Genomic DNA, 20,758 nt, shown 5'->3' on the forward strand with positions numbered 1-20,758 from the left:
AGGTGGTACTGTACCATTTGGTACGGCAGTCATATGGCACATGGCACATGGAATGTTCATGGGAAAATTTGCATTTGCAAGGGTATGAGGAACGGGGAACACCTAGCCTGTGTTCTTGCAAATATTAGTCTAAATGTTTTTATTTTTCCATCGCTAAACACTGAAGATTTAGGTTAGGTTAGCTAGAAAAGGGTGTGCGACTATTTCCTCTAGTCCTAAATGGAATCAAGCGGATCACGAAGACTCTAAATGACTCGCTCGTTCGAGTAGATCGTAGAGCTAAGCCAAGGGGCAAACAACAAGCGCCATTGCGGACCCTAGAACTGATTGATCTAAAGAAGGGTTGCAAAAATACTCTTCAACAGGGCGAAAGCCACAAGGGCATCATACGATTGGGAAGTTTCCAAGGCTGTTGTAAGAAAATACAAGGCCTACCTGAAAAAGGCTTAGAACAAATTTTGGGTGGAATTCTGCAGCTCCGCGAAGGATACATCTGAGGCCTCTAATCTAATTAAGATCCTATCCTCTAGACCTATAACGGTGATATATATTCCGAAGTCAGAGTATGTATGATGAGTGAGGAAACGCTAGAACTCCTCGGAAACTCTCGTACAAACAACGTGGCTCTAGAAGAGCTTGTCACTGGTATGTATTCATCGGAAGTTATTGGGGAAATTGTATCTGAGTCGAAAATCGTTTCGGCGATAAAAAGTTTCGACTCCTTTCAGTCGCCAGGCCCCGATGATGTATCACCGGTTGAAAAAGAAGCTGTGTCCGACAGACTGGCACCTTGGCTTATTGAGATATTCTCTGCTTATATAGGCATGCCATATATACCTGTGCGATGAGGGACACAAAGGTCATATTCATTCCAAAAAAAAAAAAGGAAAACCTTGCCACCCGAAGGAGGCTGTCTATCTGGCGCCCAACCTGTTCAAAATTTTCACAGCGTGTCTGGGACTTGCGTATACTTCGAAAGATTGGCTGGAGGTAAGGGTGGTATTTATGCCAAAGGCAAGGCAAATTATGCGACACCAATGGCCACAGACCTATAAGCCTTACGTTCTTTCTGCTCAAAACCATGGAACGTATTGCGGACACCATGATAAAGAGTAGGACACCCAGTGAACTGCTCAAATACAAATAGCATTCCTTTGTCAAGGGGAGGTCGGTGGAGACTTGCACGAGGTTGTGCATAAAATAAAAGAATCTCTCGATGCCAAAACGTACATTTTGGCGGTTTGCATTGACATCGAGAGGGCTTTCAATAATGTGCGGACCGACACACTAATCGAATCCCTAGTATTAGGTGGACACGGCCCTTAGAGTCTGGGTAAACCATATGCTAAGGAACAGGTGGATAAATTGTGTCTCCCATGACCTAAATATAGGGGAGAGAGTGGCACAAGGCACGCCATAGTGGTGCATTTTATCGCCATTCCTATGGGTGACCACCATAAATGACCTATTACGGGTGCTGACTGTGTAGGGATTTGAACCCGTGTGCTACGCAGACGATGTTATAATACTTCTAAGGGACCACGCACCACGTTTCAGAGGATTTCGATATCTGACAAGGTCAAATATTTAGGTGTGATCTTGGACAGGAAACTGAATTGAAAATGTCACATTCAGGAGCGTACTGAGAAGTCTCACAGATGTTGGACACTATGTTGACGGGCCGTTGGCTCGAAATGGGGCCTGAATCCGAGGATAGTCCACTGGCTCTACAAGAGCGTGATTAGGCCAATATTACTTACTTACTGGTGGACTGATATGGAGCAAAAGAGCAGGTTCATAGAATATGTTGTCTTGGCATAGGCGGAGCGATGAGGACAACGCCCACCAGGGCACTGTAGACTATTCTAGATATACGACCCATTGACATACAGATTAAGTGCTAGGTAGCCACTGCGGCTATGAGACTTAAAGCGATGGGAGAATGGATTGAGGATGGGAGCAGTACATACCATCGGGGTATAATCGAGGCGACGATAGAAAACCTGGAAGGAAGGGAAGAGGTTTCCGATCGGATACCAGAGATGCACCTTGAAGTCGAGTGCGAGGCACTGTTGCCATCGGCACAGTCTTGGATTTACGGAACCCTAGTATTGCCATCTGGAAGATCATATTAAACGGATGGATCAAAGCCAGAGGACAGAGTGGGCCTGGGGTCCCTGAGGTATACATTGAGAACCCAGGGACTGAGATCTGTTTTAGACCGCCGGGCGATCACGGAATGCATGAAGTGGTGTGGTGCTAACGCGAGTGCGTCGAGTGTGAACATCTTTACCGACAGTAAAATTGCCATAAGGGTAATAACAACTAGGACGGTAAGGTCACGAACAGTTTTGCAGTGTAAGAAGGAGATTAACACCTTCTCTGAAGATGGCAAAATTCGCATAGTTTGGGTGACGGGCCATAGCGGAGTAACTGGGAATGTGAAAGCAGATGATTTGACAGTGAAGGCCAGAGAACTGCCGTCAATAAACTTGTTTAACCCGAAGCCTTTCGGGTCGATGCAGTCCGAGTTAAGGGAGTGGGCGACGAGTGCGCTTGTAACCCTCTGGAACATCGAAACGGTCGGTAGGACGGCGAAAATCCTATGGGGGGATCCAGATTGGAGAAGACGAGGCTATTAATGAAAGTAAGAAAGAAGGGGTCAGTATAGCTTTCAGTATCATAAAGGGATACATAGGACTATGAGCTCACTCATGTAAAATCGGTGCGGCAAGTGATAGCATGTGTAGGGCATGTGTGGAAGATGATGAGACATTGGAGCATTTACTATGTCATTACGCGGCTTTCGGGGTTTGAAGACACCGATACTTAGGCGGGGACATAATAACAGACATGAACTAACTTAGGAGGGTGGCATGGAAAACAGTTAAGGATTTGGTAAGTGCCACGGATTTTATTTTTCGAGGTTATTTTTTTCTTACTATTTAGAGCGATGAACAAGCCGATTACTGGCTTAGGTGTATGTCCATAGTGGCAAGGGGCGGATTAACATACGCACCCTCTTTTCATCCTAACCTAACCAGTCTTAGTGCTATTATGAAAATCATGGTTTAGGTCACATCACATACAGCATCTTATTTATGCAATCGTGGTCATTAAGTGTTTTAAATCAAAATCAGATACCAGGTTAAGAGGCAATAAAATTGGTTGAAAATAACAATCAGCTTCATAATCTCTAGATTTAAATTTAGAAAAATATCATTGCCATAAAAATTTTAGTACTTTTTGTGCAACTTTTATAAGGTTTATATACATAAAATAAAACAGACCACAAAACATGATGGCCAAATTCATGATGACAACATGCACCAGTTTGACCAATCTAAAGGACACCATGGAAATGCCAAATTCCAAGTCCAATTGCCAATGTGACACTTCCACAAAGGAAACGTAAGGCGTTTAAAACACCTTTTATGGCATTGGCAAAGCATTGATAATAAACTTAATTTATTGTTGCTACGAGGATAAAATCCTATTAGGACAAAGGAAACCAGGAAACATCCGGCAAGTATCAAATGGTACCCCCACCCCCTCCCCTAAACTTCTTTTGTTAAATACGTCTAAAAGCATTTCATCCACGTGCCCATGACACAATTTTTGCAGTGTGCAAACGTGAGTCCTTGGTAAATGGATAAATTTTGTAATTAAAAAAATATGTTCCCAATGAAATGCCCTACTAATCATGTTCTTGCACCAAAAGGGATTTGAATATACCAAAAATGTGTCTAAAGGAGCTTGGTAAAGCAAATTATCACTCAACGATGATGAGTAAGGAGAAAGAAATTTAAGTAATGCGCCAAGGATAATTTCGCTAAGTAATATAACGAAGGTTTCGTATTAATGCCAAGTTGCTTAATGCTAATGGCACTGACAAGTTTCAGCCCTTTCGTGGCTATCAAGTTCAATGGAATAATTAAATTAAGCTAAATTAAAAGAAATGGAGAAAAAAAAATTTTTAAATAGAATATATTGGGTTGCCCAAAAAGTAATTGCGGATTTTTTAAAAGAAAGTCAATGCATTTTTAATAAAACTTAGAATGAATTTTAATCAAATATACTTTTTTTACACTTTTTTTCTAAAGCAAGCTAAACGTAACAGCTGATAACTGACAGAAGAAAGAATGCAATTACAGAGTCACAAGCTGTGAAAAAATTTGTCAACGCCGACTATATGAAAAATCCGCAATTACTTTTTGGGCAACCCTAAGTGAGTAGGTTAGTTTGAGGAGGATGATTTTAATCTTAGCTTCCGCTTAGGCCATCTTGTGAATGACAGGCTTCAACGCACGCACTTTGCCGCTTCGATGAAGGCCTTGTATTCAACTGGGTTAAAGCCTCTGAGTTCATCTAGTGCCTGCAAAGAACCAGGGAATCCTATTTATACTTTCGGATAGTTCAGGGCATTGACATAGGAATTGAAAACTATACTCTAAAGCGTCTATGTCATGACACCAGCGGCAGATATCATCATTTCTAATGCCTATGCGAGACAAATGTTTACCTAGCTTATTGTGTCCAATTATGATTCCAATGTTCTTCCCCAGTTATGATCCCAATGTTCTTCTCCATTGACAATAGAGCTTCTATGTTCTGCTTCGAACGTTCGTCCCACATCAGCTTTGTTTGCTCACAAACATTCAAGCGATTCAGTTAAGTTTCTTTGTAGCTCACAAAATATTTGCGAGAGGGCAGGATACACATCCATAACCGTCACAAGGGGAAAATTCACTCCAGACTTAGCGAGAACATCGGCTTTCTCATTTCCCTCTATGACCTTGTGCCCTGGCACCCAGCATAGGGTCAATGCATGGCATTCCTGTAGACGCAACAGTAACCCCCAACAGCGGCCCAGGACCTTGGATCTCACACACGTATTATTTAATGCCTTCAATGTTGCTCGTTGTTGTCCTCGAGCCCCATGATTTTGCCTCCATAGATCCATGGTTCCTGAATCAACGCCTCGTCTATTTCGTTCCTATGCAAATGGAGGATAAGATAATCAGTGGCCTCTACAGAGTGGTGGAGATTAAGCTGAATCACATTAATCATCCGGTATTTACAGTGGCCCTACCTCTATCCTCCATATCAGAAATGGGCCTTGCGATAGAGTTTGTTAGCCCTACACTTATGCGGTAGCCATTCAACTTCAGTTTTCTCACAGTATTTTCATTGACCGCAATTATCTCACTCCTTGCGGCTTGCGAGGGAGGATCCATCCGCAAAATTTGCCACTATGATGAGGGGTAGTGCTTGCAATTCTGGGCCCGTCTGATCTCCTGCAGACGGTCTTGTTCCTCAGTAAGCCTTCTATCTGATTTCACCTCGTCTATCAATTGTCAATCTTTGTTTTTCTTGAATACATTAGCTGAAAAAGTATCCCAAGTCCTATTCCGTTTGGAGCACCCTGCTTCGGCGGATTCAAGGCGTAGTGGCCTTTCCTCTACCGGAATATTTGAACCTCTATCAAACTTTTCGAAATTTTGGGTAGTTTGGCCCTGCTGTACCTTGTAGACTGGTAGAGGCCTGGATGCTCGCAAGGATGGTGAAGGGTCTATACCCTCCTTGGTTAATATTTTAACTGACCCAGCTCTGGCTAGATCGGTGTAATTACTATGGAAGGGGATGCACTCAACTCTTTCATCTGCAAATTGCAAATTTTTACCAAGGAACATTCCACTAAGGGAACAGGCACAAACTTCTCACATATCAATGAGTGTAGACCGATTCAAGTTTAAGCTCAATGATAAGAGGCCTCCCTTTTATAGCCGAGTCCGAAAGGCGTGCCACAGTGCGACACCTCTTTAGAGAGAAGTTTTACATGGCATAGTACCTCACAGCATTAGGAGGGGAAAACCACCACTAAAAATTTTTTCTGTTGGTCTTGCCAGGATTTGAACCCAGGCTTTCAGCGTCATAACATGCTAACCTCTGCGCTACGGTGGCCTCTCTTTCATCTACCTTACCTTTTTTAGGTGTGGGCACCGCTCCGGCTATGGACAGAACGGTTTCGTTCGATCCACATTCTGTACTCACCCCAGAGTTATGCTTAGCGTCGCTTGGGTCCAAGCTCCTTGTTACTTTGGTTCCATTTCGAGATAATATCAGTGGCTTTTCTCAGCCTGCGCTTGTCGTCTTCTGAGAGGTTGATCGATGATATTGAATCGAGTCTATCCTTTACCCAGATCGCCACTTTGAACCTTAGGAAAAAGAAAGTGTCGGTAGACGAGATACCATCGCAATGGCTGGTCATTCCCACTCCCTTCAATGCATCCACCAATGAACCATTCTCACTTGCCATAGGCACTGAATCATCCTCCAATCTGCCATTCTTTTGAATCTCATACTCCTCGATGAGCTTCCTCGCAGAGGCAAGTCTACGGGACTCGCTATCCTTGGAGCCTAGCCTAATGCCGATTACCTGGGTGTTTTGCTGGACAGGAAACTGAACTTCAAATCCAAGGCAAGAAAGGCCACTCTTGTCCTATACTAGAGAGCCATTGATAAAAGTTGGCGGGTTTAGACCGCATGTCAAGCATTGGGTATATACTGCAGTTGTCAGACCTATAACGCTATATGGTGTTGTGGTCTGGTGGACGGCGTTTCAAAAGTCCACCTACTGGATCCAAAGGATGGCTTGTTTGTGCATCACAGCCAAACTTAGGACGACACCATCTGATGCACTGAATTAAATGCTATATCTAATGCCTCTGGACATGGTGGGTGGACAAATTGCAGCGGCCACTGTCGTTAGGTTAAGGTTAAGGGCGACGATTGGCAAAAATATCTTCTCAGACAGCCATTAAATCCCTGGAGAACGTAATTCTGAACACAAAAACCACCCTCGACTGTCGCAGATCTCTCAACGAGATGGCTGAACAGTGCAAAACTCACCTGTTCTGGGAGATATCCCAGGGAACTGTAAAGCGGAGCAGCATCTGTGGGTATGCGTCTAGTGACTGGTAAGCTAAGTTTTCAGGACCAGGCACGAAGGACAACGAATAATAAATGGTCGCAAAAAGGGGGCTGTGAGCATTCCAAAACTATGTGGCCTAATCTAGACTTGAAGAGGTCTACTGCTTTGCTGAGGACATCAAAGAAGAAGAGACTATAGTACACCTTCTGTGTGTGTGTGCGCCGCACTTGCAGTCAGAAGGAGTTCCACTTTAGGTTCTAATTTCTTGAGAATCTGTCTGATTTAGCGGATGTGAACATTCGCAAGTTGATGGGGTTTTTTTTAAAGCATTCTGGATGGTTTAACGGTAGAAACTAGAAGGCATCTTCCTTCTTCTGTTCCTGTTGTATCACAATGGACGAAAACGTCGAAGTGAGTCTGATGTTAGACTGTCATTTAAACCTAGCCCAACCTAAGGCATCAATAAGTCAAATCGGGAGGTCAGTTTATATGGGAGCTATAACAGGCTATAGACCGATTTAGACCGTACTTGGCACAATAGTTGGAAGTCATAACAAAATATCACACGTATAATTTCAGCCAAATCGAACAAAAATTGCGGCTTCCAAGGGCTCAACAAGCCAAATCGGGAGATCGGTTGATATGGGAGCTATATCAGGTTCTTGACCGATTTGGACCGTACTTGACTCAGTTGTTGGAAGTCATAACGGAACATTACATGCAAAATTTCAGCCAAATCGGACGAAATTTGTGGCTTCCAGGAGCTCAAGAAGTCAAATCGGGAGATCGGTTTATATGGGAGCTATATCAGGCGTTAAACCGATTTGGACCGTACTTGACTCAGTTGTTGGAAGTCATAACGGAACATTACATGCAAAATTTCAGTCAAATCGAACAAAAATTGCGGCTTCCAAGGGCTCAAGAAGCCAAATCGGGAGATCGGTTTATATGGGAGCTATTACAGTTTATAGACCGATTTGGACCGTACTTGACACAGTTGTTGGAAGTCAAAAAAAAAAAAACACCTCATGCCAAATTTCAGCCAAATCGGATAATAAGTGCGCCCTCTAGTGGCTCAAGAATTCAAGACCTCAGATCGGTTTATATGGCAGCTATATCAGGTTGTAGACCGATTAAGGCACAGTTATTAGGAGTCATAACAGAACATTGCGGCTTCCAGGGGCTCAAGAAGTCAAATCGCGAGATATCTTATATATAACATTTAATTTGTGTTTGCTTGTTCCGTATAGACTCAAAAACGGCTGAACCGATTCCCTTTAAATTTTCAAAGATTGTGTAGGTGGGTCTAGAAGAAAACATAGGCAATATAATTTTTTGATATCGGGAGGGGGCAGACCCTTCCCCTTACCCCAAAAGCACTACCCAAAAATAAAAGTGGACCGATCGGGACAATATGAGATTCAAATGAAAGGTATTCAAGAGTAGAGTACGTATAATCATAATAAAAGTTGGGTCCAAGTACCTGGGGGGCCTCCCCAGCCCCAAAACCCCTTAAAATAGTTTGTTTTTGATGATCCTGATAATATGGGACTCAAATGAAAGGTATTTGGGAGTAGATTACGAATATGGTCAGAAAATAGGAATAGACTTTTATTGAATTTATTGATAACGGAAGGGGGCGGACCCTCCAACGTTAACCCAAAAACACCATCCAAAATCAAAAGTGGACCGATAAGGATAATATGGGTATCAAATGAAAAGTATGCAGGAGTAGATAACGAATCTGGCATACAAATTCATTCCACCCATACAAAAAATCTCAAAAATGGGCACATTAGCCAATCACGGATATATGAGACTCGGTTTGTTTGTTTCGTATAGACTGAAAAATGGCAGAACCGATTTTCTCGAAATATAGGGAGAAAAAAAGGCTATATAATTTTTTGGTACCGGAAGGGGGACGGACCATCCCCCTAATGCCAAAAACACAACCCAAATCAAAAGTGGACCGATCGGGACAATATAGGTATCAAATGAAAGGTATTGGAGACCAGAAAACGAATATGGTATTAAAATTTGGGTCCAAGTATCCAGTGGGCTACCCCCCCCCCCCCCCAACCCCAAAACTCTTCTAAACAGATGTATTCGAAATTCATGTCAATATGGGACTCAAATGAAAAGTATTAGGCATTAGATTACAAATATGGCATAAAACTTTAGGTCAAAGTAATGGAAGGTCGCCCACCCCTAAATACCCTCAAATGGCCATATTAGCCGACCATGGCTATATGAAACTCAAATGAAAGGTATTTGGGAGTAGATTGCGAATATGACATTAAAATTTGCGTTCAAGTCTAGGTGGCGCTTTTCCTCATATAGATAGTCATATGTGTTATTAGACCCATTATGACAATATGGGATGCAAATAAAAGGTTTTTGAGAGTAGAAATCGAATTTGATATCCAATTTGGGAGCCAAGTGTTTTGGGGTGCGCCCTAAATCACCCCCTAAACTGAACTTAATTTCCGTTGGGAATAAAGAACGAATTGGATATCTATTTTCAGTGTAAAGTGCCGGTGGCCGCCCAGCCCTAAAACACCCTCCAAACGGTCCATATTTACCGGCCATGGCAATATGGGGATCAAATTAAAGTGATTTGAAAGTGCAGCATATTTGAGTCGAAATGTCTGAGGTGGCATCCCTACCCTAATGAGAACATTACCAACAGCAACCGAGAAGGGGCAAATTCTCACGCATCGATGAGTGCTTTCCGATTCAAGTTTAACCTCAATGATAAGGGACCTTTTTTCGACAAGTGCGACTCCTCTTTGGGGAAAAATTTTTAAATGACCATGCATGGCATTGTACCTCGCAAATGTCGCCAAGAGGGGATAAACACCGCTTTTTCCGATGTTTTTGCCAGGATTCGAACGCGTTCAGCATCAGAAGCTGCAATGGCACGAATTCGATATCCGCAGTCAGGGCGAAGTGTCTCCACCCTAAAGAGATATTAGAGAGTTAAAGAAGGCTCAGCGCAGCGGAGCGGGCCCGGTTCGGTTAGTAAACCATAAAAACCATATGGGACCTATCTCCAAATCTGAATCGATATGGCCCATTTGCAATCAAATGGGTCATATATGCAAGATTTCAAGCGGCTAGCTTTACTCCTTCGAAAGTTAGCGTGCTTTCGACAGGCAGACGGATGGACGGACAAAGCTAGTTCGACTTAAAATGTCATGATGATCAAGAATATATATACTTTATAGGGTCTTAGACGAATATTTCGAGGAGTTACAAACAGAATGACGAAATTAGTATACCCCCATCCTATGGTGGAGGGTATAAAAATATTGGGTTGCCCAAAAAGTAATTGCGGATTTTTTAAAAGAAAGTAAATGCATTTTTAATAAAACTTAGAATGAACTTTAATCAAATATACTTTTTTTACACTTTTTTCTAAAGCAAGCTAAAAGTAACAGCTGTTAACTGACAGAAGAAAGAATGCAATTACAGAGTCACAAGCTGTGAAAAAATTTGTCAAAGCCGACTATATAAAAAATCCGCAATTACTTTTTGGGCAACCCAATACTTCTTTCTGCTACAAGAGAGAGAGAGAGAGGCTATAAGTGGTTAAGTTATTGGTTAAAGGAACTACTGTACTGTTCTGGTTATTAACTGGCAGTGAAAATCAAAAACTGAGCACGAGTCCTAGCATCATTCCCAATCACATTGGCAAATGTTTTCTCTACCTTATTTCTAGTTATGGCTAGGATGCTGCATGTTATGTATGGTTTAACATCTATATTCGACTTTTCGATGTTGGTACTTTGGCATTGCTGCAAACACTTGATTATTCTTCCCATGCTTGCATTCCACTTGCTGTTGTTTGGTGTTTTATGACTCTAAGAGCACTTCATTTCCTGAGTATATCTATTTTAGTTCATATCTACTCTAGAATACACTGGAAAATTTCTTTAGGTATGTTATTCACAAGACAAGAAAATCGTTTTACACCCAGTGATAAAAAATAACAAAAAAAAAAAAAAACACAATAATTTGTTTACAATCACCTCTGGCGTTTTTTTTTCGTTGCCATCTTTCTTGCTGTTATTGGAGAATTCAATTTCCCAAATTTCAAAAAAGAACACAATACCATTTCAAATATATCAATTGCTCGTTTTTCTTCGACCATGTTTTTTTTTGCCTCAATGAACAAAAAGTCAATAAATAGATGGGATGGGAACAGTTGTGAATGATGCCAATAAAAAAAAGAGAAAAATTTGTTTACACCAAATATCCAACGATAATATTATAAATAAATCTGTGTATAGTCTACATTTATTTACCAGTGAACACTCCATCCAGCACATGTGGCATGAGTGAAAGTGAAAGTAATAAAATAATTCCATGAAAATGGGAAATTAACATAAAAGAAATTATTCGTTTTTTTTTCATGTCATCCCATAAAAAAAAAACCAAAAATAAATGAAGCCTTGTAGCGGCAGGGCAAATGTAGAGGAATTACCAAATAAATATTTGATTTGATTTGATTTACATTGGCTTTGTTAGTCTATGGCAATTTAGATTTATGACAAGAGAAAAAAAACTAACATTAGCAAGCTGATTGAACTGTCCACCTCTTCAGCCAATGACCAAAGAGGGGGTTCTTTTGAATTCGGTGTTTAAAGGTGGAAAAATGACCATTTGCTTCTCCACTAGCTCATACAGCTAAGTGCTCTAGCAATGACAAGGTTATGGATAATCCAATAATATTCTGTTAGCTTCGGTTTTTACTAAACACTGCAACATTGTTCATGAACTTAACAACAAGTCATGATTTGAATGTGTTGTTGTCAGGAAAACGGCAAATGTTCGTGTTTGAAAGCCTTGTCTAGAAACGAGTAAAAAGGTGATGAATTCGGCCGGGCCGAACTTTAGATACCCACCACATCGGGTATATATCTAAACCACCTTTCGTCATAGTTGCTATATCGAAATATAGTACGACTTGGACCAAATTCGTCGTTGATAGCTAGATCCAAATGCAGACGGATCTGAACCATATACGACACGGATGTCGAAAAGCCTAACCTAAGTCACTGTGTCAAATTTCAGCGAAATCGGATTATAAATGCGCCTTTTATGAGGCCAAGACTTTAAATCGAGAGATCGGTCTATATGGCAGCTATATCCAGCTCTTAATCGATCTGAGCCAAATCAAACAGGAATGTTGAAGGGACTAACAGAACTGACTGTCCCAAATTTTGGCAAAATCGGGCAATAAATGAACCTTTTAAGAACCCAAAACCTTAAATCGAGAGATCGGTCTATATGTCAGCTATATCCAAATTTGAACCGATCTGGGCCAAATCAAAGAAGGATGTCGAAGGGCCTAACCCAACTCACTGTACCATATTCCAGCAAACTCGGATAATAAATGCGCCCTTTAAGGACCCAAAACCTTAAATCGAGAGATCGGTCTATATAACAGCTATATCCAAATCCGGACCGATCTCGCCCAAATTGCAGAAAGATGTTAAGGGGCCTAACTCAACTCACTATCCCAAATTTCGGCGAAATCAGACAATAAATGCGCCTTTTATGGGCCCAGGACCTTAAATTGAGAGATCGGTCTATTTGACAGCTATATCCAAATCTGAACCGATCGGGGCCAAATCAAAGACGGATGTCGAAGGGCTTAACCCAACTCACTGTCCCAAATTTTGGCAAAATAGGGCAATAAATGCGCCTTTTAAGAACCCAAAACCTTAAATCGAGAGATCGGTCTATATGACTGCTATATCCAAATCTGAACCGATCTGAGCCAAATCAAAGATGGACGTCGAAGGGCCTAACAGAACTCACTGTCCCAAATTTCGGCGAAATCAGACAATTAATGCGCCTTTTATGGGCTCAAAACCTTAAATCGAGAAATCGGTCTATATGGCAGCTATATCCAAATCTGAACCGATCTGAGCCAAATCAAAGTTGGACGTCGAAGGGACTAACAGAACTGACTGTCCCAAATTTTGGCAAAATCGGGCAATAAATGCGCCTTTTAAGGACCCAAAACCTTAAATCGAGGGATCGGTCTATATGGCAGCTATATCCAAATCTGAACCGATCTAATCCAAATTGCAGAAAGATGTCGAGGAGCCTAACCCAACTCACTGTCCTAAATTTTGGCAAAATCGGACAATAAATGCGTCTTTTATGGACCCGAAACCTTAAATCGAGAGATCGGTGTATATGGCAGCTATATCCAAATCTGAACCGATATAAGCCAAATCGAAAAGGGATGTCGAAGGGCTTAACCCAACTCACTGTCCCAAATTTCGGCGAAATCAGACAATTAATGCGCCTTTTATGGGCCCAAAACCTTAAATCGAGAAATCGGTCTATATGGCAGCTATATCCAAATCTGAACCGATCTGAGCCAAATCAAAGATGGACGTCGAAGGGCCTAACAGAACTCACTGTTCCAAATTTCGGCGAAATCAGATAATAAATGCGCCTTTTATGGGCCCAAAACCTTTAATCGAGAAATCGGTCTATATGACAGCTATATCCAAATCTGGACCGATCTGGGCCAAATTGCAGAAAGATGTCAAGGGGCCTAACTCAACTCACTTTCCCAAATTTAGGCGAAATCAGACAATAAATGGGACTTTTAGGGCCGCAAGACCTTAAATCGCCGAAATTTGGGACAGTGGGCTGATTTCGCCGAAATTTGGGACAGTGGGCTGAGTTAGGCCACTCAACGTATATTTCAATTTGGGTTGGATCGGTTTTACTTTGGATATAGCTGCCATATAGACCGATCTTTCGATTTAAGGTCTTGGGCCTATAAAAGGCGCATTTATTATCCGATTTTGCTGAAATTTGGGACATTGAGTTGTGTTAGGCCCCTCGACATCCATCTTCAATTTGGCTCAGATCGGCTCTGATTCGGATATAGCTCCCACATGGATCGATCTCTCGATATAAGGTTTTGGGCCCATAAAGGGAGCATTTATTATCCGATATTGCTGAAATTTGGGACAGTGAGTTGCGTTAGGCCATTGGACATTCATTTTCAATTTGGCCCCGATCGGTTCAGATTTGGATATAGCTCCCACATAGACCGACCTCTCCATACAAGGTTTTGGGCCCATAAAGGGAGCTTTTATTGTCCGATTTCGGCGAAATTCGGGGCAGTAAGTTGTGTTAGGCTCTTCGACAACTTTGTGCATTTTGGCCCAGATCGGTCCAGATTTGGATATAGCTGCCATATAGACCGATCTCTCGATTTAACATCTTTAGCTCATAAAAGGCGCATTTATTGTCTGATTTTGCCAAAATTCGTGACAGTGAGTTGCCATAGGCCCCTTGACATTCTTTTGCCAGTTGGTCCAGTTCGGTCCACATAGACCGATCTCTCCGTATAAGGTTTTAGGCCCATAAAAGTCGCATTTATTTTCCGATGTCGCCGAAATTTGGGACAGTGAGTTGTGTTAAGCCCTTCGACATTCTTCTTCTATTTGGTCCAGTTCGGTCCAGATTTGGGTATAGCTGCCATATAGACCGTTCTCTCGATTTAAGGTTTGGGCCCCTAAAAGTCGCATTTATTGTCCGATTTCGCCGAAATTTGGGAGAGTGAGTTCTGTTAAGCCCTTCTACATTCTTCTTCAATTTAGCCTAGATCGGTGCAGATTTGGATATAGCTGCTATATAGACCGATCTCTCGATTTAAGGTTTTGGGCCTATAAAAGTCGCATTTATTTTCCGATTTCATCGAAATTCGGTACAGTGCACAATGTTACCCCTTTCGACATTCTTCTTCAATTTGGTCCAAATCGGTCCAGATTTAGATATAGCTGCCATATAGACCTATATCTCGATTTAAAGTCTTGGGCCCATAAAGGCGCATTTATAATCCGATTTCAATGAAATTTGACAGAGTGACTTATGTTGGGCTTTTCGACATTCGTGTCGTTTATGGTTCAGATCGGTTTATTTTTAAATAGAGCTACTAAAAAGACAGTCATTTTGTCATACACAATTGAACAATGACTTGTACTTATTAGTATTTGGTACAAATCGGAATATATTTCGCTATAGCTGCTATGTGGCATAAGGTATGCATTTTCACCGGATTGTGACGAAAGGGGGTTCACATATATACCCAAGGTGGTGCGTATCCAAAGTTCGGCCCGGCCAAACTTAACGCCTTTTTTCTTGTTCTGTTTGATAACACCACGAGTCCCGGGAAGCTTCTCCCTAACCGCAATGACTACGATAAGATTCATTTTCATCAGTACGGAAAGGAGGATTATAAGGAGAAAGGATAAATTCTTCTTAGAATGTTCTTTCTTCAGAATACCATGGTTGGTTAATTATCGATTACGAAGAGAGACATCTGATAGATGAACCTAACGGGCTGAGGTTGCTTTTAAGGTGTATGACTTTAAAGAGCGAGATCTTACCTAGCTTATGTTATAAATTAGTATAAAAGTTTGTTTAAATTAAATGATTGGCTGATTGAATTTTCTTATCCACTCCCCATTTTCCTAACTAGTTGCTTATTTTTTTCAGTGTATGGCATATTTTCTATGTTATAACATAACCACCTCATTATTTACCTTTCTTTTATTAATATTTGAGAGTGTCTTAGATTGATATCCAATGGTTTGTTGGGTTTCTGGGCTAACTACTAATTGCGGTTACCGCAGTCAGTCTATCGAGGACATTTAAATAAACTCTAGTCACAGACACGAAATTATACATTTACATGTGTAGTATGTGTAACTACCATAAGTACGTTTGTGTGTGTGTGTATAGTCTAAAGTGTATGATGCATACCATCACACAAATAATTACATGTTTAAAAAATAAAACTATTGGGGGAATGCGGGTTTGCGGTCTCAAATGTCGTTAGGGATACAAGTAGTAATTATACCTGGGCTTAATTAGACTTAACTTTCTTCTCACTGCAAGGACCTTCAATGCTATGCCATAATGATGAGGAATTTTTCTTTGAGAGGCACACTCGTGGGTGAATGACAGAGAGAGAGAGAGAGAGGGTGCTGTAAAGAGGGGGCCACTTGGCGTTAACACGGAATGCACTCCAGTCAACTTCCGTCGAGTCAAATATGTTATATTGCCCAAATGTGTAATATTAAGGTAAATTAATTTTGTCGACATACAAGTTTTGGGCATAAAACATGCACAACTATTAAATCACCAAAAAGAGTGTGGTTTTGAAATGAAAGCATATTTCTTTTTTTTATAGTTTAACTAGTTTTAGCTTTAAGTAGAGGTGGTAAAGTTTAATCGCAAGGTTTGTAGTAAGTTTGAAAATGTCAACCGGTGTTTAAGAGGCAGTGCTGTGATAGTGGTTTTGTGAAACGTTAATAAATTGCAAAGAGTCAGCCGGTTATATTATAGTTTTGAAAGCAGGTGGAATATTAATTGAAATATTAGATTCGAAGCTATTTTTAATATGGGGATATAATAATTTTTTCAATTATTGATCGTCGTAAAAATCTAAAACGATCTAGCCATGTCCGTCCGTCCATTTGTACGTCTGTCTCACGCTATAGTATCTAACAAGTAAAAAGACATAAAGTTCGGCCGGGCCGAACTTGGGATACCCACCATCTCGGGTATATATGTAAATCACATTTCGTCACAATCCGGTGAAAATTGGATAACTTATGCACCCAAATTTGACACGGACATTGAGTGGTCTAATATATATGTCACAATTCAAGTTTCTAGAATAAAATACTGGTTTTTTGCAGATATATCCAATTATAAACCTATCTGAACCATATTTAGGTCGGATATCGTGAGGCTCAGAAAAACTCACTGTTTAAAATTTCAGCGAAATCGGGTAATAAGTAAAGCTTTTATGGGCTTCAGTCCCCTTATCGGCAGATCGGTTTATATGGCAGCTATATATAAATATAGTCCGATCTGAACTATATTAAGGTCGGGTGTCAGGGGGCTAAAAATAACTCACTTTTTCAAATTTTAGCGAAATCGGTTAAAAAATAAAATTTTTATGGGTTTCAGACCCTTTATCAGGTGATTGGTCTATATGGCAGCTATATTTAAATATTCACCGATCTCATCCATATTTAGGTCAGGTGTCGGGAAGCCTTAAACTACTCACTGTTTTAAATTTCAGCGAAATCGGGTGATAAATAAAGCCTTTATGGCCTTCATACCCTTTATCGCTAGATCGGTCTATATGGCAGCTATATATAAATATTCACCGATCTCATCCATATTTAGGTCAGATATCGGGAGGCTTAAAATAACCCACTGTTTTAAATTTCAGCGAAATCGGGTAATAAATAAAGCTTTTATGGCCTTCAGACCCTTTATCGGGAGATCGGTCTATATGCCAGCTATATATATGTATAGTCCGCTCTGAGCCATATTTAGGTCAGATATCGGGAGGCTTAAAAAAACCCACTGTTTTAAATTTCAGCGAAATCGGGTAATATATAAAGCTTTTACGGACTTCAGACCCTTTATAGGGAGATCGGTCTATATGGCAGATATATGTAAATAAAGTCCGATCTGAACCATATTTAGGTCAGATGTCGGGAGGCTTAAAATAACCCACTCTTGCAAATTTCAGCGAAATCGGAAAATAAATAAAGCTTTTATTGTCCTCAGACCCTTTATCGGGAGATCGGTCTATATGGCAGCTATATCTATATATAGTCCGATCTGAACCATATTTGGGTCAGATGTTGGGAGGCTTAAAATAACCCACTCTTGCAAATTTCAGCGAAATCGGGTAATAAATAAAGCTTTTATTGTCCTCAGACCCTTTATCGGGAGATTGGTTTATATGGTAGCTACATCTAAATATAGTCCAATCTGAACCATATTTGGGTCGGTTGTCGGGAAGCCTTAAGCTACTCACTGTTACAAATTTCAACAAAATCGGATTAAAAGTAATGTTTTTATGGGCATTAGACCCTTTATCGGAAAATCGGTCCCGTTCAAGAACTTAACCAGCGTGCATCAAAAACACGTATCTGTGCCAAATCTCAAATTTCAATTCAATATCTCAATTTTTGAAGGCTCTAGAGTGATTACAACAGACGGACGGACGAACACACGGACATCGTTAAATCGTTATAGAATTTTACGACGATCCGAAATATATATTTACTTTGTAGGGTCGGAAATTGATATTTCGATGTGTTGCAAACGGAATGACTAAATTAATATACACCCTATCCTACGGTAGTGGGTATAAAAAGAAGGTGAATTCAAATTCCTACCATTGCTTTAAAAACCCCAACAACATGCGATCATTTAGTGACCTGTGAGGGCACAATGACTAGAGCCGTCTAGCTTTGGAGTGTTTGCAACCCCCACTTTGTTACCTGTGCTTAGGCGCGAAAAATTTTTTTACGAAATCAAACCTTTCCCTTCAATCGAAAATGTACCTGGCTTCATGCCCAGATATTTTTTGAACTCGTGGAGTTAAAAGGGTTTAATCCCTGGGTCCGGATGGCATATCAACACTTGTCTCGCGCAAGTCTTCCTTGACGCTTGCTTGTCCGTTACTCAACATTTTCAACCTTGCCTACCGTGCGCGAGTCGTTGAAAGGTTACGGGAGCGTTGAAAGGTTGCGAACTTTCAGAAAATATCCAAGAAGGGTGAGGAGAACAACTTTGCGAATTACCGGCTAATTGCGATATGCTCCGCTCTCTCCAAGATTATGGAGAGCATGGTTAATCATCATCTTGTGAGGTATTTAGAGTTTAATGGCCTTCTTAGCGACCAACTGTATGGGTTCAGGAGAAATAGCTTTAGGGGCGACCTCATGGCATTCCTATCGGAACATTGGAGTCGCTCAATCCTCCAGTTTGATGAGAGTAAGGTTGTGGCTCCAAGGCATTTGATAGGGTCTGTCGCGGTGCACTACAATCAAAGCTTGTCGCACTTTGTGTCGGTAATGGCTTTGTTCCATTTATTTCGAGCTTTCTCAGAGATCGCTCCATAAGAGTCGTTATAGATGAGGTCTCATCCAATGAGCATAAATTGACTGCAGGTGTACCCCAGGGCTCTGTTCTTCTCCTTTTCCTATTTACATCAGCGATCTGTTGAGTCAGACATCGAATCCGATCTACTCATTTGCGGATGACAGTAATCTCTGTCATTCGTACTCTTTCGACCATTGGCTGAGTCTACGAGAGATTGATCAAGAGGCTGGTTATGGACGATACACTCTGCCAGGATTTGCTGGTAGAGTGGGGTCGAATGAATCGAGAATAAAATGTATTTGTATTGTCGAAAAAAGCATTCAAAGCCTACGCGCGATTTCTTAAACGTTGTAAAAATTACTTCACTACTTCTGATCTTCTTAACATCTATACCTCATTCATAAGGCCGAAAATGGAGTACAACTTATATTTATGTATGGGCTGGAGCTTCAAAATTTTCCCTGGAGCTACTGGACCGTGTACACAGGAGAGCGATGGCGTTCATTGGGGGCAGAAGGGGATCCAAATCTATTGCCTCCCTTGAACATCGTCGCAATGTGGGTTGTTTGGCTCTGTTTATTTTATTTATTTATGGCGTTGGAGATGATGTCGTTGCAGGGTGGACGGCCGATCAGACTGTCACGATATATGTGAGCAGTCATTGGCCATGAAGGCTCTATAGTTCGGCTATATGAGGTCGAGAGAGGTTAGAAGATGCAAAGAGCATATCCAACCATGGCGAAGGCTGTTAGGCTTTGCTAGGTCCCAGGCTATAAAGAGGTGACGGGCAACGAAGCCGTAGGTTGTTTTTTCGCTTACACTACGAATACTTTGCTCTATCTCGATGCCGTGAGGTAAATGTTAAATAGTGCTGGAGATATCACTCCATCACTGACGTTGGGGCAACTTCACCTTGCGGGGTTTCTTCTTATCCCCACATTTCACAAACGACTGGCGACCACACAAATAATTCGCGGTCTATGGGTTTAGAGGCCTGGCTGGAACGACGAGTTGTCAATCCTTAAAAAACGTGGCATGGCTGACCATATCGAAAACCTTCGATAGGTCCATAGCCATGAGCACGTAAATATGACGCTGCTTGACTTGATTGAAACTACGGCTCACATGTGCAGTGATGCAGTAGTGGTTTGGCTAATGGTAAGAGAAGGGAGGCCCGTTTGCTTTTTCTAACGCGTCTCCCTTGCTCGAGTACTTGCCATTTCCCACACATCAGAGGCTATGGCAGTGCTCAAAGACAGCTTGAGGACCTTGGTCAGGTACTTGACTACCGGTTCACACAGATTTTTTATCATCAGTGTATAAACTTTGTCTGAGTCTAATCGTTTGGAACATTCAACGCTGCGGATATGTAACTTCGTCCATAGTAAAATACGTTTATTATTCATCGCCGTGGAGACGGATGAGTCGAATAGCTCTCCTCCTCGTCCTGTTATTCTGGAGATCCCAATAAATTGACGGTTGAACAATCTTCTGATCTCGCACTGGTATGTCATCAAAAGTGACATAGGTCCAGTCATTCCTTAAAACGGGGTTCGATATAGACATTTCCTAAAGCTTCCTAATGGCGGCTCTAAGATTAGAGTGCCATAAATTATGCTTATGGTCGTGATCTCCCCATTCCGCATGATACAGATTTTGTTCAATTTTATTTTCTGGGTTGTTGTGGCATTACGTTTTTCACCTATTTCTCTATCGTCGCCATGCTCATAGCAAGAACGGATGTGCAACCACCCCTTGCATCAGTAACACCTCACTGACGCTGGCCGATGAGTGGGACTGTTCTAGCAAACCGAGTCCATGGTTATATTCAATATCGCCAGGATTAGGCAGGCACTCCGTGATGTGCAT

General features: G+C 41.3%; 1 protein-coding gene across 16 annotated transcripts in view; it reads left to right on the forward strand.

Moving 5' to 3' along the window:
• Window positions 1-20,758, forward strand: part of LOC106089068 (small conductance calcium-activated potassium channel protein) — a 965,076-nt gene that overhangs the window by 11,232 nt on the left and 933,086 nt on the right. The window lies entirely within an intron of this gene.

This window comes from Stomoxys calcitrans, chromosome 4, assembly GCF_963082655.1.
Source record: "Stomoxys calcitrans chromosome 4, idStoCalc2.1, whole genome shotgun sequence".
NCBI classification, from domain to species: Eukaryota; Metazoa; Arthropoda; class Insecta; order Diptera; family Muscidae; genus Stomoxys; species Stomoxys calcitrans.